The 23749-nt window shown below is 42.7% G+C and overlaps 51 non-coding genes across 51 annotated transcripts; all 51 read right to left on the reverse strand.

Moving 5' to 3' along the window:
• Positions 1-1505: 1505 nt before the first annotated feature.
• On the reverse strand, positions 1506-1578 carry TRNAF-AAA (transfer RNA phenylalanine (anticodon AAA)). The gene has a single exon. It is a non-coding gene; the product is annotated as a tRNA-Phe (tRNA).
• Positions 1579-1643: 65 nt separating this feature from the next.
• TRNAV-UAC (transfer RNA valine (anticodon UAC)) lies at positions 1644-1716 on the reverse strand. Its single transcript has one exon. It is a non-coding gene; the product is annotated as a tRNA-Val (tRNA).
• A 64-nt stretch (positions 1717-1780) lies between these two features.
• TRNAV-UAC (transfer RNA valine (anticodon UAC)) lies at positions 1781-1853 on the reverse strand. The gene has a single exon. It is a non-coding gene; the product is annotated as a tRNA-Val (tRNA).
• A 339-nt stretch (positions 1854-2192) lies between these two features.
• TRNAF-AAA (transfer RNA phenylalanine (anticodon AAA)) lies at positions 2193-2265 on the reverse strand. The gene has a single exon. It is a non-coding gene; the product is annotated as a tRNA-Phe (tRNA).
• A 341-nt stretch (positions 2266-2606) lies between these two features.
• On the reverse strand, positions 2607-2679 carry TRNAV-UAC (transfer RNA valine (anticodon UAC)). The gene has a single exon. It is a non-coding gene; the product is annotated as a tRNA-Val (tRNA).
• A 339-nt stretch (positions 2680-3018) lies between these two features.
• On the reverse strand, positions 3019-3091 carry TRNAV-UAC (transfer RNA valine (anticodon UAC)). The gene has a single exon. It is a non-coding gene; the product is annotated as a tRNA-Val (tRNA).
• Positions 3092-3292: 201 nt separating this feature from the next.
• On the reverse strand, positions 3293-3365 carry TRNAF-AAA (transfer RNA phenylalanine (anticodon AAA)). Its single transcript has one exon. It is a non-coding gene; the product is annotated as a tRNA-Phe (tRNA).
• A 65-nt stretch (positions 3366-3430) lies between these two features.
• TRNAV-UAC (transfer RNA valine (anticodon UAC)) lies at positions 3431-3503 on the reverse strand. The gene has a single exon. It is a non-coding gene; the product is annotated as a tRNA-Val (tRNA).
• A 341-nt stretch (positions 3504-3844) lies between these two features.
• TRNAV-UAC (transfer RNA valine (anticodon UAC)) lies at positions 3845-3917 on the reverse strand. The gene has a single exon. It is a non-coding gene; the product is annotated as a tRNA-Val (tRNA).
• An 892-nt stretch (positions 3918-4809) lies between these two features.
• Positions 4810-4882, reverse strand: TRNAV-AAC (transfer RNA valine (anticodon AAC)). The gene has a single exon. It is a non-coding gene; the product is annotated as a tRNA-Val (tRNA).
• Positions 4883-4947: 65 nt separating this feature from the next.
• Positions 4948-5020, reverse strand: TRNAV-AAC (transfer RNA valine (anticodon AAC)). Its single transcript has one exon. It is a non-coding gene; the product is annotated as a tRNA-Val (tRNA).
• A 65-nt stretch (positions 5021-5085) lies between these two features.
• Positions 5086-5158, reverse strand: TRNAV-AAC (transfer RNA valine (anticodon AAC)). The gene has a single exon. It is a non-coding gene; the product is annotated as a tRNA-Val (tRNA).
• Positions 5159-6878: 1720 nt separating this feature from the next.
• Positions 6879-6951, reverse strand: TRNAF-AAA (transfer RNA phenylalanine (anticodon AAA)). Its single transcript has one exon. It is a non-coding gene; the product is annotated as a tRNA-Phe (tRNA).
• Positions 6952-7016: 65 nt separating this feature from the next.
• TRNAV-UAC (transfer RNA valine (anticodon UAC)) lies at positions 7017-7089 on the reverse strand. Its single transcript has one exon. It is a non-coding gene; the product is annotated as a tRNA-Val (tRNA).
• Positions 7090-7153: 64 nt separating this feature from the next.
• TRNAV-UAC (transfer RNA valine (anticodon UAC)) lies at positions 7154-7226 on the reverse strand. The gene has a single exon. It is a non-coding gene; the product is annotated as a tRNA-Val (tRNA).
• A 339-nt stretch (positions 7227-7565) lies between these two features.
• On the reverse strand, positions 7566-7638 carry TRNAF-AAA (transfer RNA phenylalanine (anticodon AAA)). The gene has a single exon. It is a non-coding gene; the product is annotated as a tRNA-Phe (tRNA).
• A 341-nt stretch (positions 7639-7979) lies between these two features.
• TRNAV-UAC (transfer RNA valine (anticodon UAC)) lies at positions 7980-8052 on the reverse strand. The gene has a single exon. It is a non-coding gene; the product is annotated as a tRNA-Val (tRNA).
• A 339-nt stretch (positions 8053-8391) lies between these two features.
• Positions 8392-8464, reverse strand: TRNAV-UAC (transfer RNA valine (anticodon UAC)). The gene has a single exon. It is a non-coding gene; the product is annotated as a tRNA-Val (tRNA).
• Positions 8465-8665: 201 nt separating this feature from the next.
• TRNAF-AAA (transfer RNA phenylalanine (anticodon AAA)) lies at positions 8666-8738 on the reverse strand. Its single transcript has one exon. It is a non-coding gene; the product is annotated as a tRNA-Phe (tRNA).
• A 65-nt stretch (positions 8739-8803) lies between these two features.
• TRNAV-UAC (transfer RNA valine (anticodon UAC)) lies at positions 8804-8876 on the reverse strand. Its single transcript has one exon. It is a non-coding gene; the product is annotated as a tRNA-Val (tRNA).
• A 341-nt stretch (positions 8877-9217) lies between these two features.
• On the reverse strand, positions 9218-9290 carry TRNAV-UAC (transfer RNA valine (anticodon UAC)). The gene has a single exon. It is a non-coding gene; the product is annotated as a tRNA-Val (tRNA).
• A 339-nt stretch (positions 9291-9629) lies between these two features.
• On the reverse strand, positions 9630-9702 carry TRNAV-AAC (transfer RNA valine (anticodon AAC)). The gene has a single exon. It is a non-coding gene; the product is annotated as a tRNA-Val (tRNA).
• Positions 9703-9767: 65 nt separating this feature from the next.
• On the reverse strand, positions 9768-9840 carry TRNAV-UAC (transfer RNA valine (anticodon UAC)). Its single transcript has one exon. It is a non-coding gene; the product is annotated as a tRNA-Val (tRNA).
• A 202-nt stretch (positions 9841-10042) lies between these two features.
• TRNAV-UAC (transfer RNA valine (anticodon UAC)) lies at positions 10043-10115 on the reverse strand. Its single transcript has one exon. It is a non-coding gene; the product is annotated as a tRNA-Val (tRNA).
• Positions 10116-10316: 201 nt separating this feature from the next.
• Positions 10317-10389, reverse strand: TRNAF-AAA (transfer RNA phenylalanine (anticodon AAA)). Its single transcript has one exon. It is a non-coding gene; the product is annotated as a tRNA-Phe (tRNA).
• Positions 10390-10454: 65 nt separating this feature from the next.
• On the reverse strand, positions 10455-10527 carry TRNAV-UAC (transfer RNA valine (anticodon UAC)). Its single transcript has one exon. It is a non-coding gene; the product is annotated as a tRNA-Val (tRNA).
• Positions 10528-10868: 341 nt separating this feature from the next.
• TRNAV-UAC (transfer RNA valine (anticodon UAC)) lies at positions 10869-10941 on the reverse strand. The gene has a single exon. It is a non-coding gene; the product is annotated as a tRNA-Val (tRNA).
• A 64-nt stretch (positions 10942-11005) lies between these two features.
• TRNAV-AAC (transfer RNA valine (anticodon AAC)) lies at positions 11006-11078 on the reverse strand. Its single transcript has one exon. It is a non-coding gene; the product is annotated as a tRNA-Val (tRNA).
• A 4824-nt stretch (positions 11079-15902) lies between these two features.
• Positions 15903-15975, reverse strand: TRNAV-UAC (transfer RNA valine (anticodon UAC)). Its single transcript has one exon. It is a non-coding gene; the product is annotated as a tRNA-Val (tRNA).
• A 65-nt stretch (positions 15976-16040) lies between these two features.
• TRNAV-UAC (transfer RNA valine (anticodon UAC)) lies at positions 16041-16113 on the reverse strand. The gene has a single exon. It is a non-coding gene; the product is annotated as a tRNA-Val (tRNA).
• Positions 16114-16316: 203 nt separating this feature from the next.
• TRNAV-UAC (transfer RNA valine (anticodon UAC)) lies at positions 16317-16389 on the reverse strand. Its single transcript has one exon. It is a non-coding gene; the product is annotated as a tRNA-Val (tRNA).
• Positions 16390-17140: 751 nt separating this feature from the next.
• TRNAV-UAC (transfer RNA valine (anticodon UAC)) lies at positions 17141-17213 on the reverse strand. Its single transcript has one exon. It is a non-coding gene; the product is annotated as a tRNA-Val (tRNA).
• Positions 17214-17414: 201 nt separating this feature from the next.
• On the reverse strand, positions 17415-17487 carry TRNAF-AAA (transfer RNA phenylalanine (anticodon AAA)). Its single transcript has one exon. It is a non-coding gene; the product is annotated as a tRNA-Phe (tRNA).
• Positions 17488-17552: 65 nt separating this feature from the next.
• TRNAV-UAC (transfer RNA valine (anticodon UAC)) lies at positions 17553-17625 on the reverse strand. Its single transcript has one exon. It is a non-coding gene; the product is annotated as a tRNA-Val (tRNA).
• Positions 17626-18376: 751 nt separating this feature from the next.
• Positions 18377-18449, reverse strand: TRNAV-UAC (transfer RNA valine (anticodon UAC)). Its single transcript has one exon. It is a non-coding gene; the product is annotated as a tRNA-Val (tRNA).
• A 201-nt stretch (positions 18450-18650) lies between these two features.
• TRNAF-AAA (transfer RNA phenylalanine (anticodon AAA)) lies at positions 18651-18723 on the reverse strand. The gene has a single exon. It is a non-coding gene; the product is annotated as a tRNA-Phe (tRNA).
• Positions 18724-18788: 65 nt separating this feature from the next.
• On the reverse strand, positions 18789-18861 carry TRNAV-UAC (transfer RNA valine (anticodon UAC)). The gene has a single exon. It is a non-coding gene; the product is annotated as a tRNA-Val (tRNA).
• A 65-nt stretch (positions 18862-18926) lies between these two features.
• On the reverse strand, positions 18927-18999 carry TRNAV-UAC (transfer RNA valine (anticodon UAC)). Its single transcript has one exon. It is a non-coding gene; the product is annotated as a tRNA-Val (tRNA).
• Positions 19000-19202: 203 nt separating this feature from the next.
• On the reverse strand, positions 19203-19275 carry TRNAV-UAC (transfer RNA valine (anticodon UAC)). Its single transcript has one exon. It is a non-coding gene; the product is annotated as a tRNA-Val (tRNA).
• Positions 19276-20026: 751 nt separating this feature from the next.
• On the reverse strand, positions 20027-20099 carry TRNAV-UAC (transfer RNA valine (anticodon UAC)). The gene has a single exon. It is a non-coding gene; the product is annotated as a tRNA-Val (tRNA).
• A 201-nt stretch (positions 20100-20300) lies between these two features.
• On the reverse strand, positions 20301-20373 carry TRNAF-AAA (transfer RNA phenylalanine (anticodon AAA)). The gene has a single exon. It is a non-coding gene; the product is annotated as a tRNA-Phe (tRNA).
• A 65-nt stretch (positions 20374-20438) lies between these two features.
• On the reverse strand, positions 20439-20511 carry TRNAV-UAC (transfer RNA valine (anticodon UAC)). Its single transcript has one exon. It is a non-coding gene; the product is annotated as a tRNA-Val (tRNA).
• A 751-nt stretch (positions 20512-21262) lies between these two features.
• TRNAV-UAC (transfer RNA valine (anticodon UAC)) lies at positions 21263-21335 on the reverse strand. The gene has a single exon. It is a non-coding gene; the product is annotated as a tRNA-Val (tRNA).
• A 201-nt stretch (positions 21336-21536) lies between these two features.
• TRNAF-AAA (transfer RNA phenylalanine (anticodon AAA)) lies at positions 21537-21609 on the reverse strand. The gene has a single exon. It is a non-coding gene; the product is annotated as a tRNA-Phe (tRNA).
• Positions 21610-21674: 65 nt separating this feature from the next.
• Positions 21675-21747, reverse strand: TRNAV-UAC (transfer RNA valine (anticodon UAC)). The gene has a single exon. It is a non-coding gene; the product is annotated as a tRNA-Val (tRNA).
• A 341-nt stretch (positions 21748-22088) lies between these two features.
• Positions 22089-22161, reverse strand: TRNAV-UAC (transfer RNA valine (anticodon UAC)). Its single transcript has one exon. It is a non-coding gene; the product is annotated as a tRNA-Val (tRNA).
• Positions 22162-22362: 201 nt separating this feature from the next.
• On the reverse strand, positions 22363-22435 carry TRNAF-AAA (transfer RNA phenylalanine (anticodon AAA)). The gene has a single exon. It is a non-coding gene; the product is annotated as a tRNA-Phe (tRNA).
• A 65-nt stretch (positions 22436-22500) lies between these two features.
• On the reverse strand, positions 22501-22573 carry TRNAV-UAC (transfer RNA valine (anticodon UAC)). Its single transcript has one exon. It is a non-coding gene; the product is annotated as a tRNA-Val (tRNA).
• A 203-nt stretch (positions 22574-22776) lies between these two features.
• On the reverse strand, positions 22777-22849 carry TRNAV-UAC (transfer RNA valine (anticodon UAC)). The gene has a single exon. It is a non-coding gene; the product is annotated as a tRNA-Val (tRNA).
• Positions 22850-23050: 201 nt separating this feature from the next.
• On the reverse strand, positions 23051-23123 carry TRNAF-AAA (transfer RNA phenylalanine (anticodon AAA)). The gene has a single exon. It is a non-coding gene; the product is annotated as a tRNA-Phe (tRNA).
• A 65-nt stretch (positions 23124-23188) lies between these two features.
• Positions 23189-23261, reverse strand: TRNAV-UAC (transfer RNA valine (anticodon UAC)). Its single transcript has one exon. It is a non-coding gene; the product is annotated as a tRNA-Val (tRNA).
• Positions 23262-23749: the final 488 nt, after the last annotated feature.

Here is a 23749-nt window from a genome sequence, read left to right on the forward strand (position 1 = left end):
GGCTCGAACCTGACACCTTCCACGTGTTAGGCGGACGTGATAACCACTACACCTTAGATACTTGGCTATCCTTAGTTTTCGAAGAGACCTACCTTATTATTATGTCTAATCACGATGGTCAAAACATGTCCCTACCAGTTCTCAAACCTGGGACTTTCCGAGTGTTAGGCAGACGTGATAACTACCACACCATAGATACGTGTTAATATAAAGTTTTCGAAGAGATCTACCTTATTATTATGTCTAATCACGATGGTCAAAACATGTCCCTACCAGTTCTCAAACCTGGGATCTTCCGAGTGTTAGGCAGACGTGATAACCACCACACCATAGATACGTGTTAATATAAAGTTTTCGAAGAGATCTAGCTTAAAACTATAACTAATCACGTTGGTCAAAACATGTATCTATCAGGGCTCGAACCTGACACCTTCCGCGTGTTAGGCGGACGTGATAACCACTACATCATATATACTTGGTTATTATGAGTTTTCGAAGAGATCTACCTTATTATTATGTCTAATCACGATGGTCAAAACATGTATCTACCAGGGCTCGAACCTGGGAACTTCCGCGTGTTAGGCGGATGTGATAACCACTACACTGTAGATACGTGTTAATATAAAGTTTTCGAAGAGATCCAGCTTATTACTATGTCTAATCACGATGGTCAAAACACTTATCTATCAGGGCTCGAACCTGAGACTTTCCGCGTGTAAAGCGAACGTGATAACCACTACACCATAGATACTTGGCTATCCTTAGTTTTCGAAGAGACCTACCTTATTATTATGTCTAATCACGATGGTCAAAACATGTCCCTACCAGTTCTCAAACCTGGGACTTTCCGAGTGTTAGGCAGACGTGATAACTACCACACCATAGATACGTGTTAATATAAAGTTTTCGAAGAGATCTACCTTATTATTATGTCTAATCACGATGGTCAAAACATGTCCCTACCAGTTCTCAAACCTGGGACCTTCCGAGTGTTAGGCAGACGTGATAACCACCACACCATAGATACGTGTTATTATGAGTTTTCGAAGAGATCTACCTTATTATTATGTCTAATCACGATGGTCAAAACATGTATCTACCAGGGCTCGAACCTGGGAACTTCCGCGTGTTAGGCGGATGTGATAACCACTACACTGTAGATACGTGTTAATATAAAGTTTTCGAAGAGATCCAGCTTATTACTATGTCTAATCACGATGGTCAAAACATGTATCTATCAGGGCTCGAACCTGACACCTTCCGCGTGTTAGGCGGACGTGATAACCACTACATCATATATACTTGGTTATTATGAGTTTTCGAAGAGATCTACCTTATTATTATGTCTAATCACGATGGTCAAAACATGTATCTACCAGGGCTCGAACCTGGGAACTTCCGCGTGTTAGGCGGACGTGATAACCACCACACCATAGATACGTGTTAATATAAAGTTTTCGAAGCGATCCAGCTTATTACTATGTCTAATCACGATGGTCAAAACATGTATCTATCAGGGCTCGAACCTGACACCTTCCGCGTTTTAGGCGGAGGTGATAACCACTACACCATAGACACCTGGTTATTGTGAGTTTTCTAAGAGATCTACCTTATTATTATGTATAATTACGATGATCAAAACATGTATCTACCAGGGCTCGAACCTGGGACCTTCCGCGTGTAAAGCGGACGTGATAACCACTACACCATAGATACGTGTTAATTTAAGTTTTCGAAGAGATCTAGCTTATTACTATGTCTAATCACGATGGTCAAAACATGTATCTATCAGGGCTCGAACCTGGGACCTTCCGCGTGTAAAGCGGACGTGATAACCACTACACCATAGATACGTGTTAATTTAAGTTTTCGAAGAGATCTAGCTTATTACTATGTCTAATCACGATGGTCTAAACATGTATCTATCAGGGCACGAACCTGGGACCTTCCGCGTGTTAGTCGGACGTGATAACCACTACACCATAGATACTTGGTTATTGTGAGTTTTCGAAAAGATCTACCTTATTATTATGTCTAATCACGATGGTCAAAACATGTATCTACCAGGGCTCAAACCTGGGACCTTCCGCGTGTAAAGCGGACGTGATAACCTCTACACCATAGATACGTGTTAATTTAAGTTTTCGAAGAGATCTAGCTTATTACTATGTCTGATCACGATGGTCAAAACATGTATCTATCAGGGCTCGAACCTGACACCTTCCGCGTTTTAGGCGGACGTGATAACCACTACACCATAGACACCTGGTTATTGTGAGTTTTCTAAGAGATCTACCTTATTATTATGTATAATTACGATGATCAAAACATGTATCTACCAGGGCTCGAACCTGGGACTTTCCGCATGTAAAGCGGACGTGATAACCACTAACACATAGATATGTGTTATTATAAAGCTTTCGAAGAGATCTAGCTTATTACTATGTCTAATCACGATGGTCAAAACATGTATCTATCAGGGCACGAACCTGGGACCTTCCGCGTGTTAGGCGGACGTGATAACCACTACACCATAGATACTTAGTTATTGTGAGTTTTCGAAGAGATCTACCTTATTATTATGTCTAATCACGATGGTCAAAACATGTATCTACCAGGGCTCGAACCTGGGAACTTCCGCGTGTAAAGCGGACGTGATAACCACTACACCATAGATACGTGTTAATTTAAGTTTTCGAAGAGATCTAGCTTATTACTATGTCTAATCACGATGGTCAAAACATGTATCTATCAGGGCTCGAACCTGGGACCTTCCGCGTGTAAAGCGGACGTGATAACCACTACACCATACATACGTGTTAATTTAAGTTTTCGAAGAGATCTAGCTTATTACTATGTCTAATCACGATGGTCTAAACATGTATCTATCAGGGCACGAACCTGGGACCTTCCGCGTGTTAGTCGGACGTGATAACCACTACACCATAGATACTTGGTTATTGTGAGTTTTCGAAGAGATCTACCTTATTATTATGTCTAATCACGATGGTCAAAACATGTATCTACCAGGGCTCAAACCTGGGACCTTCCGCGTGTAAAGCGGACGTGATAACCACTACACCATAGATACGTGTTAATTTAAGTTTTCGAAGAGATCTAGCTTATTACTATGTCTAATCACGATGGTCTAAACATGTATCTATCAGGGCACGAACCTGGGACCTTCCGCGTGTAAAGCGGACGTGATAACCTCTACACCATAGATACGTGTTAATTTAAGTTTTCGAAGAGATTTAGCTTATTATTATGTCTAATCACGATGGTCAAAACATGTGTCTACCAGGACTCGAAACCGGGACCTTCCGCGTTTTAGGCGGACGTGATAACCACTACACCATAGATACTTGGTTATTGTGAGTTTTCTAAGAGATCTACCTTATTATTATGTATAATCACGATGATCAAAACATGTATCTACCAGGGCTCGAACCTGGGACCTTCCGCGTGTAAAGCGGACGTGATAACCACTACACCATAGATACGTGTTATTATAAATTTTTCGAAGAGATCTAGCTTATTACTATGTCTAATCACGATGGTGAAAACATGTATCTATCAGGGCTCGAACCTGAGACCTTCCGCGTGTAAAGCTGACGTGATAACCACTACACCATAGATACGTGTTATTATAAAGTTTTCGAAGAGATCTAGCTTATTACTATGTCTAATCACGATGGTCAAAACATGTATCTATCAGGGCACGAACCTGGGACCTTCCGCGTGTTTGGCGGACGTGATAACCACTACACCATAGATACTTGGTTATTGTGAGTTTTCGAAGAGATCTACCTTATTATTATGTCTAATCACGATGGTCAAAACATGTATCTACCAGGGCTCGAACCTGGGACCTTCCGCGTGTAAAGCGGACGTGATAACCACTACACCATAGATACGTGTTAATTTAAGTTTTCGAAGAGATGTAGCTTATTACTATGTCTAATCACGATGGTCAAAACATGTATCTATCAGGGCTCGAACCCGCCACCTTCCGCGTGTAAAGCGGACGTGATAACCACTAAACCATAGATACGTGTTAATTTAAGTTTTCGAAGAGATCTAGCTTATTACTATGTCTAATCACGATGGTCTAAACATGTATCTATCAGGGCACGAACCTGACACCTTCCGCGTGTTAGGCGGGTGTGATAACCACTACACCATAGATACTTGGTTATTGTGAGTTTTCGAAGAGATCTACCTTATTATTATGTCTAATCACGATGGTCAAAACATGTATCTACCAGGGCTCGAACCTGGGACCTTCCGCGTGTTAGGCAGACGTGATAACCACCACACCATAGACACGTGTTAATATAAAGTTTTCGAAGAGATCCAGCTTATTACTATGTCTAATCACGATGGTCAAAACATGTATCTATCAGGGCTCGAACCTGACACCTTTCGCGTGTTAGGCGGACGTGATAACCACTACACCATATATACTTGGCTATTGGGAGTTTTCGAAGAGATCTACCTTATTATTATGTCTATAATCACGATGGTCAAAACATATCCCTACCAGCGCTCAAACCTGGGACTATCAGCGTGTTAGGCAGACGTGATAACCACTACACCATAGATACGTGTTAATTTAAGTTTTCGAAGAGATCTAGCTTATTACTATGTCTAATCACGATGGTCAAAACATGTATCTATCAGGGCTCGAACCTGACACCTTCCGCGTGTTGGGCGGACGTGATAACCACTACACCATAGATACTTCGTTATTGTGAGTTTTCGAAGAGATCTACCCTATTATTATGTCTAATCACGATGGTCCAACCATGTCCCTACCAGGGCTCGAACCTGGGACCTTCCGCATGTTAGGCGGACGTGATAACCACTACACCATAGATACTTGGTTATTGTGAGTTTTCGAAGAGATCTACCTTATTATTATGTCTAATCACGATGGTCTAAACATGTATCTACCAGGGCTCGAACCTGGGACCTTCCGCGTGTTAGGCGGACGTGATAACCACCACACCATAGATACGTATTAACATAAAGTTTTCGAAGAGATCCAGCTTATTACTATGTCTAATCACGATGGTCAAAACATGTACCTACCAGGCCTCGAACCTGGGACCTTCCGCGTGTTAAGCGGATGTGATAACCACTACACCATAGATACGTGTTAATATAAACTTTTCGAAGAGATCTAGCTTATTACTATGTCTAATCACGATGGTCAAAACATGTATCTATCAGGGCTCGAACCTGACACCTTCCACGTGTTAGGCGGACGTGATAACCACTACACCATAGATACTTGGATATTGTGAGTTTTCGAAGAGATCAACCTTATTATTATGTCTAATCACGATGGTCAAAACATGTCCCTACCAGGGCTCGAACCTGACACCTTCCACGTGTTAGGCGGACGTGATAACCACTACACCATAGATACTTGGCTATCCTTAGTTTTCGAAGAGACCTACCTTATTATTATGTCTAATCACGATGGTCAAAACATGTCCCTACCAGTTCTCAAACCTGGGACTTTCCGAGTGTTAGGCAGACGTGATAACTACCACACCATAGATACGTGTTAATATAAAGTTTTCGAAGAGATCTACCTTATTATTATGTCTAATCACGATGGTCAAAACATGTCCCTACCAGTTCTCAAACCTGGGATCTTCCGAGTGTTAGGCAGACGTGATAACCACCACACCATAGATACGTGTTAATATAAAGTTTTCGAAGAGATCTAGCTTAAAACTATAACTAATCACGTTGGTCAAAACATGTATCTATCAGGGCTCGAACCTGACACCTTCCGCGTGTTAGGCGGACGTGATAACCACTACATCATATATACTTGGTTATTATGAGTTTTCGAAGAGATCTACCTTATTATTATGTCTAATCACGATGGTCAAAACATGTATCTACCAGGGCTCGAACCTGGGAACTTCCGCGTGTTAGGCGGATGTGATAACCACTACACTGTAGATACGTGTTAATATAAAGTTTTCGAAGAGATCCAGCTTATTACTATGTCTAATCACGATGGTCAAAACACTTATCTATCAGGGCTCGAACCTGAGACTTTCCGCGTGTAAAGCGAACGTGATAACCACTACACCATAGATACTTGGCTATCCTTAGTTTTCGAAGAGACCTACCTTATTATTATGTCTAATCACGATGGTCAAAACATGTCCCTACCAGTTCTCAAACCTGGGACTTTCCGAGTGTTAGGCAGACGTGATAACTACCACACCATAGATACGTGTTAATATAAAGTTTTCGAAGAGATCTACCTTATTATTATGTCTAATCACGATGGTCAAAACATGTCCCTACCAGTTCTCAAACCTGGGACCTTCCGAGTGTTAGGCAGACGTGATAACCACCACACCATAGATACGTGTTATTATGAGTTTTCGAAGAGATCTACCTTATTATTATGTCTAATCACGATGGTCAAAACATGTATCTACCAGGGCTCGAACCTGGGAACTTCCGCGTGTTAGGCGGATGTGATAACCACTACACTGTAGATACGTGTTAATATAAAGTTTTCGAAGAGATCCAGCTTATTACTATGTCTAATCACGATGGTCAAAACATGTATCTATCAGGGCTCGAACCTGACACCTTCCGCGTGTTAGGCGGACGTGATAACCACTACATCATATATACTTGGTTATTATGAGTTTTCGAAGAGATCTACCTTATTATTATGTCTAATCACGATGGTCAAAACATGTATCTACCAGGGCTCGAACCTGGGAACTTCCGCGTGTTAGGCGGACGTGATAACCACCACACCATAGATACGTGTTAATATAAAGTTTTCGAAGCGATCCAGCTTATTACTATGTCTAATCACGATGGTCAAAACATGTATCTATCAGGGCTCGAACCTGACACCTTCCGCGTTTTAGGCGGACGTGATAACCACTACACCATAGACACCTGGTTATTGTGAGTTTTCTAAGAGATCTACCTTATTATTATGTATAATTACGATGATCAAAACATGTATCTACCAGGGCTCGAACCTGGGACCTTCCGCGTGTAAAGCGGACGTGATAACCACTACACCATAGATACGTGTTAATTTAAGTTTTCGAAGAGATCTAGCTTATTACTATGTCTAATCACGATGGTCAAAACATGTATCTATCAGGGCTCGAACCTGGGACCTTCCGCGTGTAAAGCGGACGTGATAACCACTACACCATAGATACGTGTTAATTTAAGTTTTCGAAGAGATCTAGCTTATTACTATGTCTAATCACGATGGTCTAAACATGTATCTATCAGGGCACGAACCTGGGACCTTCCGCGTGTTAGTCGGACGTGATAACCACTACACCATAGATACTTGGTTATTGTGAGTTTTCGAAAAGATCTACCTTATTATTATGTCTAATCACGATGGTCAAAACATGTATCTACCAGGGCTCAAACCTGGGACCTTCCGCGTGTAAAGCGGACGTGATAACCTCTACACCATAGATACGTGTTAATTTAAGTTTTCGAAGAGATCTAGCTTATTACTATGTCTGATCACGATGGTCAAAACATGTATCTATCAGGGCTCGAACCTGACACCTTCCGCGTTTTAGGCGGACGTGATAACCACTACACCATAGACACCTGGTTATTGTGAGTTTTCTAAGAGATCTACCTTATTATTATGTATAATTACGATGATCAAAACATGTATCTACCAGGGCTCGAACCTGGGACTTTCCGCATGTAAAGCGGACGTGATAACCACTAACACATAGATATGTGTTATTATAAAGCTTTCGAAGAGATCTAGCTTATTACTATGTCTAATCACGATGGTCAAAACATGTATCTATCAGGGCACGAACCTGGGACCTTCCGCGTGTTAGGCGGACGTGATAACCACTACACCATAGATACTTAGTTATTGTGAGTTTTCGAAGAGATCTACCTTATTATTATGTCTAATCACGATGGTCAAAACATGTATCTACCAGGGCTCGAACCTGGGAACTTCCGCGTGTAAAGCGGACGTGATAACCACTACACCATAGATGCGTGTTAATTTAAGTTTTCGAAGAGATCTAGCTTATTACTATGTCTAATCACGATGGTCAAAACATGTATCTATCAGGGCTCGAACCTGGGACCTTCCGCGTGTAAAGCGGACGTGATAACCACTACACCATACATACGTGTTAATTTAAGTTTTCGAAGAGATCTAGCTTATTACTATGTCTAATCACGATGGTCTAAACATGTATCTATCAGGGCACGAACCTGGGACCTTCCGCGTGTTAGTCGGACGTGATAACCACTACACCATAGATACTTGGTTATTGTGAGTTTTCGAAGAGATCTACCTTATTATTATGTCTAATCACGATGGTCAAAACATGTATCTACCAGGGCTCAAACCTGGGACCTTCCGCGTGTAAAGCGGACGTGATAACCACTACACCATAGATACGTGTTAATTTAAGTTTTCGAAGAGATCTAGCTTATTACTATGTCTAATCACGATGGTCTAAACATGTATCTATCAGGGCACGAACCTGGGACCTTCCGCGTGTAAAGCGGACGTGATAACCTCTACACCATAGATACGTGTTAATTTAAGTTTTCGAAGAGATTTAGCTTATTATTATGTCTAATCACGATGGTCAAAACATGTGTCTACCAGGACTCGAAACCGGGACCTTCCGCGTTTTAGGCGGACGTGATAACCACTACACCATAGATACTTGGTTATTGTGAGTTTTCTAAGAGATCTACCTTATTATTATGTATAATCACGATGATCAAAACATGTATCTACCAGGGCTCGAACCTGGGACCTTCCGCGTGTAAAGCGGACGTGATAACCACTACACCATAGATACGTGTTATTATAAATTTTTCGAAGAGATCTAGCTTATTACTATGTCTAATCACGATGGTGAAAACATGTATCTATCAGGGCTCGAACCTGAGACCTTCCGCGTGTAAAGCTGACGTGATAACCACTACACCATAGATACGTGTTATTATAAAGTTTTCGAAGAGATCTAGCTTATTACTATGTCTAATCACGATGGTCAAAACATGTATCTATCAGGGCACGAACCTGGGACCTTCCGCGTGTTTGGCGGACGTGATAACCACTACACCATAGATACTTGGTTATTGTGAGTTTTCGAAGAGATCTACCTTATTATTATGTCTAATCACGATGGTCAAAACATGTATCTACCAGGGCTCGAACCTGGGACCTTCCGCGTGTAAAGCGGACGTGATAACCACTACACCATAGATACGTGTTAATTTAAGTTTTCGAAGAGATGTAGCTTATTACTATGTCTAATCACGATGGTCAAAACATGTATCTATCAGGGCTCGAACCCGCCACCTTCCGCGTGTAAAGCGGACGTGATAACCACTAAACCATAGATACGTGTTAATTTAAGTTTTCGAAGAGATCTAGCTTATTACTATGTCTAATCACGATGGTCTAAACATGTATCTATCAGGGCACGAACCTGGGACCTTCCGCGTGTAAAGCGGACGTGATAACCTCTACACCATAGATACGTGTTAATATAAAGTTTTAGAAGAGATCTAGCTTATTAATATGTCTAATCACGATGGTCAAAGCATGAATCTACCAGGGCTCGAACCTGGGACCTTCCGCGTGTTAGGCGGACGTGATAACCACTACACCATAGATACTTGGTTATTGTGAGTTTTCTAAGAGATCTACCTTATTATTATGTATAATCACGATGATCAAAACATGTATCTACCAGGGCTCGAACCTGGGACCTTCCGCGTGTAAAGCGGACGTGATAACCACTACACCATAGATACGTGTTAATTTAAGTTTTCGAAGAGATCTAGCTTATTACTATGTCTAATCACGATGGTCTAAACATGTATCTATCAGGGCACGAACCTGGGACCTTCCGCGTGTTAGTCGGACGTGATAACCACTACACCATAGATACTTGGTTATTGTGAGTTTTCGAAGAGATCTACCTTATTATTATGTCTAATCACGATGGTCAAAACATGTATCTACCAGGGCTCAAACCTGGGACCTTCCGCGTGTAAAGCGGACGTGATAACCACTACACCATAGGTACGTGTTAATTTAAGTTTTCGAAGAGATCTAGCTTATTACTATGTCTAATCACGATGGTCTAAACATGTATCTATCAGGGCACGAACCTGGGACCTTCCGCGTGTAAAGCGGACGTGATAACCTCTACACCATAGATACGTGTTAATTTAAGTTTTCGAAGAGATTTAGCTTATTATTATGTCTAATCACGATGGTCAAAACATGTATCTACCAGGGCTCGAAACCGGGACCTTCCGCGTTTTAGGCGGACGTGATAACCACTACACCATAGATACTTGGTTATTGTGAGTTTTCTAAGAGATCTACCTTATTATTATGTATAATCACGATGATCAAAACATGTATCTACCAGGGCTCGAACCTGGGACCTTCCGCGTGTAAAGCGGACGTGATAACCACTACACCATAGATACGTGTTATTATAAAGTTTTCGAAGAGATCTAGCTTATTACTATGTCTAATCACGATGGTGAAAACATGTATCTATCAGGGCTCGAACCTGAGACCTTCCGCGTGTAAAGCTGACGTGATAACCACTACACCATAGATACGTGTTATTATAAAGTTTTCGAAGAGATCTAGCTTATTACTATGTATAATCACGATGGTCAAAACATGTATCTATCAGGGCACGAACCTGGGACCTTCCGCGTGTTTGGCGGACGTGATAACCACTACACCATAGATACTTGGTTATTGTGAGTTTTCGAAGAGATCTACCTTATTATTATGTCTAATCACGATGGTCAAAACATGTATCTACCAGGGCTCGAACCTGGGACCTTCCGCGTGTAAAGCGGACGTGATAACCACTACACCATAGAGACGTGTTAATTTAAGTTTTAGAAGAGATCTAGCTTATTAATATGTCTAATCACGATGGTCAAAGCATGAATCTACCAGGGCTCGAACCTGGGACCTTCCGCGTGTTAGGCGGACGTGATAACCACTACACCATAGATACTTGGTGTTGTAACGACTCATGGAGAGAGAGAGAACGCAAGAGGTAACAACCAAAACAACTTTACTAAGATAAGACCGCCATCGGACCGAATGCCCTTTTTCATTGTTAAACTTTGGTATATATGTACAATATAAAAAACATGTGACAAGTTAAAAAACGATAACATATTAGTAGGTTATTTTTTTTTTCCATTATTGGAGGAGTTCCAACACCTCCCCTTTTAAGTAAAATCGTAGGACTTCTGGCGGGGATCCATACTGATGCGCTCGGGTATCTTCTTTACTCGTCCGGACCGCCGTACTTCCCCATCCTCGGAGTCTGAGTCTGGTATGTTGAACCGTACATGGCGTTCGGGAGCGGGCACTGTGGTCCCAGCAGGAACTCGATCGGGATTTGCTCTTCGGTAAGGGATGGGTAGATCGAATGTGTCCATGAATACGGAGTAGGGATTGCCCTTTTGATCGTTATTCAGACGGTGGTAAAGTTGGTTGGCATGGAACTTCTTGTTAGTGGCATCATCCATAAGAACATCATAAACTACGCCTTTGACCGTTTGAATTCTTCCTGGATACCACGTCTTTGACTGGTGTTGCCGAGCATAGACTAGGTCTCCGACTTTGAAGGTGCGTCGTCGAGCCCCATGATGACGGTTGAATTGTCGCTCCATGGTTGGATTGCGCTCTGATGACGAAGAGGCCGGAGGATGTAGAAGGTCTAGCTCGGTACGAAGTGTTCGGCCCAAGAAGAGTTCTGCAGGGCTTTTCTGGTCTATACTGTAGTTAGGGGTTGAGCGATAGGACAGCAGGAAGACGTCTAGCATATACGGGACATCTCCTTCGCCCTTGAGTTTCTCTAATGCCCTCTTGAAGGTGTCCACGAAACGTTCCGCCTGCCCATTGGATTGTGGATGGTACGGCGGGGAGAAGATATGCTGGATCCCTTTTCGGGAACAGAACGAGGCGAAGTCGTGTGAAGCAAACTGGGTTCCGTTATCGCTCACCAAAATTTCCGGATAACCATAGCGGGCGAAAATGTTGTTCAGGACGGATATGGTGGCGGATGACGTGGTGGTTTTCATGTCGAAAATCTCGGGATACTTGCTATAGGCATCGACGACTATAAGATACTGGTGGCCGTTATGGGGACCGGCGTAGTCGATGTGTATCCTCTGCCAGGCCTTCACGGCTTTCGGCCAGGAATGCAACAGAGTCTTGACAGGGAACTTTGCTGCAGAGCGACATTTGGAACATTTCTTCACGAAGTCTTCAATTTGAGCGTCCAGAAAAGGCCAGTAGGCGTGAGCGCGAGCCAAAGATTTCATCCTACTGGTTCCAGGATGTCCTCGGTGAAGTAGTTTCAGGACAGTTGCTCGTAATGGGTAAGGTATTACCACTCTATTCTGTAGAAGCACGCAACCCTGCTCGATAGTAAGCAGGTCCTTCCTTCTGTGGAATTGTTCGAGGGTGGTTGCCTCAGGTGTCGCTCGGATATTCTTTAATGTCGGCCACCCATTCCGAATATACCCGACGACCTTCTGTAAGACTGGATCCGCCTGGGCAGAGGATTGGATGTCTTGGAAAGTGAATGGAAGCTGTCGGACTATGGCCTCCACATCGTCTGTGACTTGGAGACTTGCGAGTACGATGTCGTCGTCCGGAGAGGAATGTGACGAGATAAGTCTGGACAGGGCGTCGGCCTGCCCGAAAGAGGTAGTCTTGCGATATTCTATCTTGAAGTCATAGGCGATAAGAATGAGTGCCCAGCGTTGGAGACGGTTAGCCGTATGGACCGGTATGCCTTTCTTGCTTCCAAAGATTGCTAACAGAGGTTTATGATCCGTGAGCAGAGTAAAGCGGCGCCCATAGAGCATTTTATGAAATTTCTTGACCGCGAAGGTAAGCGCGAGACCTTCCTTCTCGATTTGACTATAGTTCTTCTCCGCCGGGGTCAATGCCCGTGATACATGAGCTACAGCTTGAATTGACCCATCTGGCATGCGATGTTGGAAGACCGCCCCAAGTCCATAATCGGAGGCATCAGCAGCGACAATGATGTCCAGTGTAGGATCATAATGCGTTAAAAGGAGATCTGATTGAAGCGTCATCTTCAGTTCCTCGAAGGCGTTCTGGCATTTAGGTGTCCAAGACCAAGTCCGCTTGGATTCCAATAATTCGTCCAGTGGCTGTCTCATGAAACGCATGTTATTAACGAAAACCTGGTAATAGTTCACCATTCCCAAAAATGAACGTAATGTTGGCAGGTCAACTGGTGCTGGCATGTGGACAATAGCCTTGATCTTCTCGGGGTCGGGTCGTCGACCAGCGCTATCAATGATAAATCCCAGATATTTTATTTGTGTCATGAATAGTTTACATTTCTCGAGGCGAAGGCGGAATCCATAGTCTTTAATACGGGAGAGTACTTCTTTGAGGTGTCGCTGGTGATCTTCGAAGTTACGGCTGACAATGATTATATCATCGAGGTAAGCGGTTGCGAATTCAAGTCCAGCAAGCATTTGGTCCATTATGGTTTGGAAAATCCCCGGAGCGGATTTCACCCCAAACGGAAGTCTCTGATATTGGAAGTTTCCCAGATGAGTGGAAATGGTACAAAGCGGTTTAGAATCGTCGTCCAGTTCTACTTGTAAGTATGCTTCAGATAGATCCAATTGGGAGAAAAGTTTTCCCCCGTTGAGCGTCGCAAATATGTCTTCCGGCAGCGGTAATGGGTGTTGATTGAGTTCTATGGTCTCATTCAGGCCGGTGGAAAAATCTGCGCAAAGACGGGTAGTGCCGTTAGGTTTCCTTACGCTTACGATTGGTGCTGCCCAATCAGTGTGCTCGACGGCTTTCAGGACATTTGACTCTTCCAGGCGTTTATTCTCCATTTCGATAGTTTTGCGGGCAGCGAACGGAACTGGCCTGGCTCTACGGTATACGGGAGTGCTTCCGGGTTTGAGAGTAAGGCGGGCTTTCGCTTTAGTACACAGCCCCAAACCGTCCTCAAAGACATCCGGAAACTCGTTCTTCAGCATCGCAAGGCATTCGGCGACAGGTGAGGCAGTACAGAGGTTAATGGCTTGAGTACCGAGTCGGGAGCATTGTCGTAAGCTATCCAGCAGACCGAAGAAATCCAGGGTTTCCACTCCCAGTAGGTTTAGGGATCCGTCTTTTGCCAAGTAGAAGCTGTGTTGAATTTCTGCTGGTCCCAGTTTAAATTTTGCCGTTGCTTTCCCAAGGAATGTAGTGCTTGATCCATCGAATAGCACTCCTTGCTCGCTGCAGGGGGTTAACCTCGGCTTACCAATTCGTTCGTAAGTCGCCTCGTTGATAATGTTGCCTTCCGCTCCACTGTCCAAGTAGAAAACTACGGGAACGTCGTTAACCAAGAATTCCCCCGTTATGAGTTTCGAAGGTCGCATGGAATTCAGACTGACTGTATTTATCTGGCTTCTGTCTGGTTTCCGGTGTCCGGATACTCGTTTCTGATTTTCGCATTGACTAGCGAGGTGACCTGTTCGAGAGCATTTATGGCATTCAGTCTTAGCGTGCGTGCATTCCCTGACCCAGTGCATCTCTCCGCATCGAAAACAGGCGTATGGTGGCGGTTTCGAAGATCTTTGAGATGACTTGGCTCTCCGCTTCTCGGGAGATCTAGAAGGATGCCGTACAGAAGTCTTCCGACGACGGAAGCTGTTGATCGGCGTGGCCTTTGCTTGGAATACCGTCTGTTCAGTCTTCGTAGCGACGATGGTCAGGACTTCGTCAATTACATTCTTGAGTTCAATGTTGGCCTCGGTATTTAATCGTTGCAGGATTCTGGTTCGTATGGTTTCGTCTTCTGGTCGGGAGAGTCCACACAGGGAAACCAGAATTCCGAATTGATCTTCGGTCAAATCGGAGAAGTTGAAACGCTTTAGAAGAAGTTTAACGCGATTGAAATACGGGCCATAATCTTCATCCAATTGACGCTGGATTCGCATTAGGTTGAATCTTTCTATAAAGAGTGTCTGTTTCTTCCCGAAAAGTTTCTTGAGGTTCTCTACTGTCGTTGCATACGGGTAGTCGATTGGCACTTTGGGCATACAGGACCGATAATACTCGCTGAAGGCTTCGTTAGACAGTTTCGAGACCAGATACTTGACTTTGGCAACGTCGGTCAGATTTGGGACACTAATATCCACGAGATAGTCAAATCTCTTCAGCCATTGTTCCAATTTGTCGCCATCGTGTTCATCAGGCTCGAAGATTGGAATGTCAAGGCAAGCTATTGTGGATGTGGGTGCTGGAGTCGAGGTTGACGGACCGGCGGGACCGGCGGTTCCTGTTGTCTGGAGTAGAAGGTCGATGATCCTTTGGTTCTGTTTCTGGGACGCTATTTGCTGCTGCATAAACGCGTTCAACACGTCTCCCAGAGCGGACGAGGAGGAGGCCTCGGAGGATCCGCTTTCCTGCTTCGGCATGTTCCCGGAATCGGTATCGCGACTTTACCCGAAGTCCGTAACGCGACTATACACGAAGACCGTAAAGTGACACCCCACTTCTGACACCACTGTTGTAACGGCTCATGGAGAGAGAGAGAACGCAAGAGGTAACAACCAAAACAACTTTATTAAGATAAGACCGCCATCGGACCGAATGCCCTTTTTCATTGTTAAACTTTGGTATATATGTACAATATAAAAAACATGTGACAAGTTAAAAAACGATAACATATTAGTAGGTTATTTTTTTTTCCATTATTGGAGGAGTTCCAACACTTGGTTATTGTGAGTTTTCTAAGAGATCTACCTTATTATTATGTATAATCACGATGATCAAAACATGTATCTACCAGGGCTCGAACCTGGGACCTTCCGCGTGTAAAGCGGACGTGATAACCACTACACCATAGATACGTGTTATTATAAAGTTTTCGAAGAGATCTAGCTTATTACTATGTCGAATCACGATGGTCAAAACATGTATCTATCAGGGCTCGAACCTGAGACCTTCCGCGTGTAAAGCGGACGTGATAACCACTACACCATAGATACGTGTTATTATAAAGTTTTCGAAGAGATCTAGCTTATTACTATGTCTAATCACGATGGTCAAAACATGTATCTATCAGGGCACGAACCTAGGACCTTCCGCGTGTTAGGCGGACGTGATAACCACTACACCATAGATACTTGGTTATTGTGAGTTTTCGAAGAGATCTACCTTATTATTATGTCTAATCACGATGGTCAAAACATGTATCTACCAGGGCTCGAACCTGGGACCTTCCGCGTGTAAAGCGGACGTGATAACCACTACACCATAGATACGTGTTAATTTAAGTTTTCGAAGAGATGTAGCTTATTACTTTGTCTAATCACGATGGTCAAAACATGTATCTATCAGGGCTCGAACCTGGCACTTTCCGCGTGTAAAGCGAACGTGATAACCACTAAACCATAGATACGTGTTAATTTAAGTTTTCGAAGAGATCTAGCTTATTACTATGACTAATCACGATGGTCTAAACATGTATCTATCAGGGCACGAACCTGGGACCTTCCGCGTGTAAAGCGGACGTGATAACCACTACACCACAGATACGTGTTAATTTAAGTTTTCGAAGAGATCTAGCTTATTACTATGTCTAATCACGATGGTCAAAACATGTATCTATCAGGGCTCGAACCTGGGACCTTCCGCGTGTTAGGCGGACGTGATAAACACTACACCATAGATACGTATTAACATAAGGTTTTAGAAGAGATTTAGCTTATAACTATGTCTAATCACGATGGTCAAAACATGTAACTATCAGGGCTCGAACCTGAGACCTTCCTCGTGTAAAGCAACGTGATAACCACTACACCATAGATACTTGGTTATTCTGAGTTTTCGAAGAGATCTACCATATTATTATGTCTTATCACGATGGTCTAAACATGTTTCTATCAGGGCACGAACCTGGGACCTTCCGCGTGTTAGTCGGACGTGATAACCACTACACCATAGATACTTGGTTATTGTGAGTTTTCGAAGAGATCTACCTTATTATTATGTCTAATCACGATGGTCAAAACATGTATCTACCAGGGCTCAAACCTGGGACCTTCCGCGTGTAAAGCGGACGTGATAACCACTACACCATAGATACGTGTTAATTTAAGTTTTCGAAGAGATCTAGCTTATTACTATGTCTAATCACGATGGTCTAAACATGTATCTATCAGGGCACGAACCTGGGACCTTCCGCGTGTAAAGCGGACGTGATAACCTCTACACCATAGATACGTGTTAATTTAAGTTTTCGAAGAGATTTAGCTTATTATTATGTCTAATCACGATGGTCAAAACATGTATCTACCAGGGCTCGAAACCGGGACCTTCCGCGTTTTAGGCGGACGTGATAACCACTACACCATAGATACTTGGTTATTGTGAGTTTTCTAAGAGATCTACCTTATTATTATGTCTAATCACGATGGTCAAAACATGTATCTACCAGGGCTCGAACCTGGGACCTTCCGCGTGTAAAGCGGACGTGATAACCACTACACCATAGATACGTGTTAATTTAAGTTTTCGAAGAGATGTAGCTTATTACTATGTCTAATCACGATGGTCAAAGCATGTATCTATCAGGGCTCGAACCTGGCACTTTCCGCGTGTAAAGCGAACGTGATAACCACTAAACCATAGATACGTGTTAATTTAAGTTTTCGAAGAGATCTAGCTTATTACTATGACTAATCACGATGGTCTAAACATGTATCTATCAGGGCACGAACCTGGGACCTTCCGCGTGTAAAGCGGACGTGATAACCACTACACCACAGATACGAGTTAATTTAAGTTTTCGAAGAGATCTAGCTTATTACTATGTCTAATCACGATGGTCAAAACATGTATCTATCAGGGCTCGAACCTGGGACCTTCCGCGTGTTAGGCGGACGTGATAAACACTACACCATAGATACGTATTAACATAAGGTTTTAGAAGAGATTTAGCTTATAACTATGTCTAATCACGATGGTCAAAACATGTAACTATCAGGGCTCGAACCTGAGACCTTCCTCGTGTAAAGCAACGTGAAAACCACTACACCATAGATACTTGGTTATTCTGAGTTTTCGAAGAGATCTACCATATTATTATGTCTTATCACGATGGTCTAAACATGTATCTATCAGGGCACGAACCTGGGACCTTCCGCGTGTTAGTCGGACGTGATAACCACTACACCATAGATACTTGGTTATTGTGAATTTTCGAAGAGATCTACCTTATTATTATGTCTAATCACGATGGTCAAAACATGTATCTACCAGGGCTCAAACCTGGGACCTTCCGCGTGTAAAGCGGACGTGATAACCACTACACCATAGATACGTGTTAATTTAAGTTTTCGAAGAGATCTAGCTTATTACTATGTCTAATCACGATGGTCTAAACATGTATCTATCAGGGCACGAACCTGGGACCTTCCGCGTGTAAAGCGGACGTGATAACCTCTACACCATAGATACGTGTTAATTTAAGTTTTCGAAGAGATTTAGCTTATTATTATGTCTAATCACGATGGTCAAAACATGTATCTACCAGGGCTCGAAACCGGGACCTTCCGCGTTTTAGGCGGACGTGATAACCACTACACCATAGATACTTGGTTATTGTGAGTTTTCTAAGAGATCTACCTTATTATTATGTATAATCACGATGATCAAAACATGTATCTACCAGGGCTCGAACCTGGGACCTTCCGCGTGTAAAGCGGACGTGATAACCACTACACCATAGATACGTGTTATTATAAAGTTTTCGAAGAGATCTAGCTTATTACTATGTCGAATCACGATGGTCAAAACATGTATCTATCAGGGCTCGAACCTGAGACCTTCCGCGTGTAAAGCGGACGTGATAACCACTACACCATAGATACGTGTTATTATAAAGTTTTCGAAGAGATCTAGCTTATTACTATGTCTAATCACGATGGTCAAAACATGTATCTATCAGGGCACGAACCTAGGACCTTCCGCGTGTTAGGCGGACGTGATAACCACTACACCATAGATACTTGGTTATTGTGAGTTTTCGAAGAGATCTACCTTATTATTATGTCTAATCACGATGGTCAAAACATGTATCTACCAGGGCTCGAACCTGGGACCTTCCGCGTGTAAAGCGGACGTGATAACCACTACACCATAGATACGTGTTAATTTAAGTTTTCGAAGAGATGTAGCTTATTACTATGTCTAATCACGATGGTCAAAACATGTATCTATCAGGGCTCGAACCTGGCACTTTCCGCGTGTAAAGCGAACGTGATAACCACTAAACCATAGATACGTGTTAATTTAAGTTTTCGAAGAGATCTAGCTTATTACTATGACTAATCACGATGGTCTAAACATGTATCTATCAGGGCACGAACCTGGGACCTTCCGCGTGTAAAGCGGACGTGATAACCACTACACCACAGATACGTGTTAATTTAAGTTTTCGAAGAGATCTAGCTTATTACTATGTCTAATCACGATGGTCAAAACATGTATCTATCAGGGCTCGAACCTGGGACCTTCCGCGTGTTAGGCGGACGTGATAAACACTACACCATAGATACGTATTAACATAAGGTTTTAGAAGAGATTTAGCTTATAACTATGTCTAATCACGATGGTCAAAACATGTAACTATCAGGGCTCGAACCTGAGACCTTCCTCGTGTAAAGCAACGTGATAACCACTACACCATAGATACTTGGTTATTCTGAGTTTTCGAAGAGATCTACCATATTATTATGTCTTATCACGATGGTCTAAACATGTTTCTATCAGGGCACGAACCTGGGACCTTCCGCGTGTTAGTCGGACGTGATAACCACTACACCATAGATACTTGGTTATTGTGAGTTTTCGAAGAGATCTACCTTATTATTATGTCTAATCACGATGGTCAAAACATGTATCTACCAGGGCTCAAACCTGGGACCTTCCGCTTGTAAAGCGGACGTGATAACCACTACACCATAGATACGTGTTAATTTAAGTTTTCGAAGAGATCTAGCTTATTACTATGTCTAATCACGATGGTCTAAACATGTATCTATCAGGGCACGAACCTGGGACCTTCCGCGTGTAAAGCGGACGTGATAACCTCTACACCATAGATACGTGTTAATTTAAGTTTTCGAAGAGATTTAGCTTATTATTATGTCTAATCACGATGGTCAAAACATGTATCTACCAGGGCTCGAAACCGGGACCTTCCGCGTTTTAGGCGGACGTGATAACCACTACACCATAGATACTTGGTTATTGTGAGTTTTCTAAGAGATCTACCTTATTATTATGTCTAATCACGATGGTCAAAACATGTATCTACCAGGGCTCGAACCTGGGACCTTCCGCGTGTAAAGCGGACGTGATAACCACTACACCATAGATACGTGTTAATTTAAGTTTTCGAAGAGATGTAGCTTATTACTATGTCTAATCACGATGGTCAAAGCATGTATCTATCAGGGCTCGAACCTGGCACTTTCCGCGTGTAAAGCGAACGTGATAACCACTAAACCATAGATACGTGTTAATTTAAGTTTTCGAAGAGATCTAGCTTATTACTATGACTAATCACGATGGTCTAAACATGTATCTATCAGGGCACGAACCTGGGACCTTCCGCGTGTAAAGCGGACGTGATAACCACTACACCACAGATACGAGTTAATTTAAGTTTTCGAAGAGATCTAGCTTATTACTATGTCTAATCACGATGGTCAAAACATGTATCTATCAGGGCTCGAACCTGGGACCTTCCGCGTGTTAGGCGGACGTGATAAACACTACACCATAGATACGTATTAACATAAGGTTTTAGAAGAGATTTAGCTTATAACTATGTCTAATCACGATGGTCAAAACATGTAACTATCAGGGCTCGAACCTGAGACCTTCCTCGTGTAAAGCAACGTGAAAACCACTACACCATAGATACTTGGTTATTCTGAGTTTTCGAAGAGATCTACCATATTATTATGTCTTATCACGATGGTCTAAACATGTATCTATCAGGGCACGAACCTGGGACCTTCCGCGTGTTAGTCGGACGTGATAACCACTACACCATAGATACTTGGTTATTGTGAATTTTCGAAGAGATCTACCTTATTATTATGTCTAATCACGATGGTCAAAACATGTATCTACCAGGGCTCAAACCTGGGACCTTCCGCGTGTAAAGCGGACGTGATAACCACTACACCATAGATACGTGTTAATTTAAGTTTTCGAAGAGATCTAGCTTATTACTATGTCTAATCACGATGGTCTAAACATGTATCTATCAGGGCACGAACCTGGGACCTTCCGCGTGTAAAGCGGACGTGATAACCTCTACACCATAGATACGTGTTAATTTAAGTTTTCGAAGAGATTTAGCTTATTATTATGTCTAATCACGATGGTCAAAACATGTATCTACCAGGGCTCGAAACCGGGACCTTCCGCGTTTTAGGCGGACGTGATAACCACTACACCATAGATACTTGGTTATTGTGAGTTTTCTAAGAGATCTACCTTATTATTATGTATAATCACGATGATCAAAACATGTATCTACCAGGGCTCGAACCTGGGACCTTCCGCGTGTAAAGCGGACGTGATAACCACTACACCATAGATACGTGTTATTATAAAGTTTTCGAAGAGATCTAGCTTATTACTATGTCTAATCACGATGGTGAAAACATGTATCTATCAGGGCTCGAACCTGAGACCTTCCGCGTGTAAAGCTGACGTGATAACCACTACACCATAGATACGTGTTATTATATAGTTTTCGAAGAGATCTAGCTTATTACTATGTCTAATCACGATGGTCAAAACATGTATCTATCAGGGCACGAACCTGGGACCTTCCGCGTGTTAGTCGGACGTGATAACCACTACACCATAGATACTTGGTTATTGTGAATTTTCGAAGAGATCTACCTTATTATTATGTCTAATCACGATGGTCAAAACATGTATCTACCAGGGCTCAAACCTGGGACCTTCCGCGTGTAAAGCGGACGTGATAACCACTACACCATAGATACGTGTTAATTTAAGTTTTCGAAGAGATCTAGCTTATTACTATGTCTAATCACGATGGTCTAAACATGTATCTATCAGGGCACGAACCTGGGACCTTCCGCGTGTAAAGCGGACGTGATAACCTCTACACCATAGATACGTGTTAATTTAAGTTTTCGAAGAGATTTAGCTTATTATTATGTCTAATCACGATGGTCAAAACATGTATCTACCAGGGCTCGAAACCGGGACCTTCCGCGTTTTAGGCGGACGTGATAACCACTACACCATAGATACTTGGTTATTGTGAGTTTTCTAAGAGATCTACCTTATTATTATGTATAATCACGATGATCAAAACATGTATCTACCAGGGCTCGAACCTGGGACCTTCCGCGTGTAAAGCGGACGTGATAACCACTACACCATAGATACGTGTTATTATAAAGTTTTCGAAGAGATCTAGCTTATTACTATGTCTAATCACGATGGTGAAAACATGTATCTATCAGGGCTCGAACCTGAGACCTTCCGCGTGTAAAGCTGACGTGATAACCACTACACCATAGATACGTGTTATTATATAGTTTTCGAAGAGATCTAGCTTATTACTATGTCTAATCACGATGGTCAAAACATGTATCTACCAGGGCTCAAACCTGGGACCTTCCGCTTGTAAAGCGGACGTGATAACCACTACACCATAGATACGTGTTAATTTAAGTTTTCGAAGAGATCTAGCTTATTACTATGTCTAATCACGATGGTCTAAACATGTATCTATCAGGGCACGAACCTGGGACCTTCCGCGTGTAAAGCGGACGTGATAACCTCTACACCATAGATACGTGTTAATTTAAGTTTTCGAAGAGATTTAGCTTATTATTATGTCTAATCACGATGGTCAAAACATGTATCTACCAGGGCTCGAAACCGGGACCTTCCGCGTTTTAGGCGGACGTGATAACCACTACACCATAGATACTTGGTTATTGTGAGTTTTCTAAGAGATCTACCTTATTATTATGTCTAATCACGATGGTCAAAACATGTATCTACCAGGGCTCGAACCTGGGACCTTCCGCGTGTAAAGCGGACGTGATAACCACTACACCATAGATACGTGTTAATTTAAGTTTTCGAAGAGATGTAGCTTATTACTATGTCTAATCACGATGGTCAAAGCATGTATCTATCAGGGCTCGAACCTGGCACTTTCCGCGTGTAAAGCGAACGTGATAACCACTAAACCATAGATACGTGTTAATTTAAGTTTTCGAAGAGATCTAGCTTATTACTATGACTAATCACGATGGTCTAAACATGTATCTATCAGGGCACGAACCTGGGACCTTCCGCGTGTAAAGCGGACGTGATAACCACTACACCACAGATACGAGTTAATTTAAGTTTTCGAAGAGATCTAGCTTATTACTATGTCTAATCACGATGGTCAAAACATGTATCTATCAGGGCTCGAACCTGGGACCTTCCGCGTGTTAGGCGGACGTGATAAACACTACACCATAGATACGTATTAACATAAGGTTTTAGAAGAGATTTAGCTTATAACTATGTCTAATCACGATGGTCAAAACATGTAACTATCAG

Source organism: Phalangium opilio, unplaced genomic scaffold (genome assembly GCF_054372755.1).
Source record: "Phalangium opilio isolate 3A_F unplaced genomic scaffold, DU_Popi_V2 ptg000046l_1, whole genome shotgun sequence".
Classification (NCBI taxonomy): domain Eukaryota; kingdom Metazoa; phylum Arthropoda; class Arachnida; order Opiliones; family Phalangiidae; genus Phalangium; species Phalangium opilio.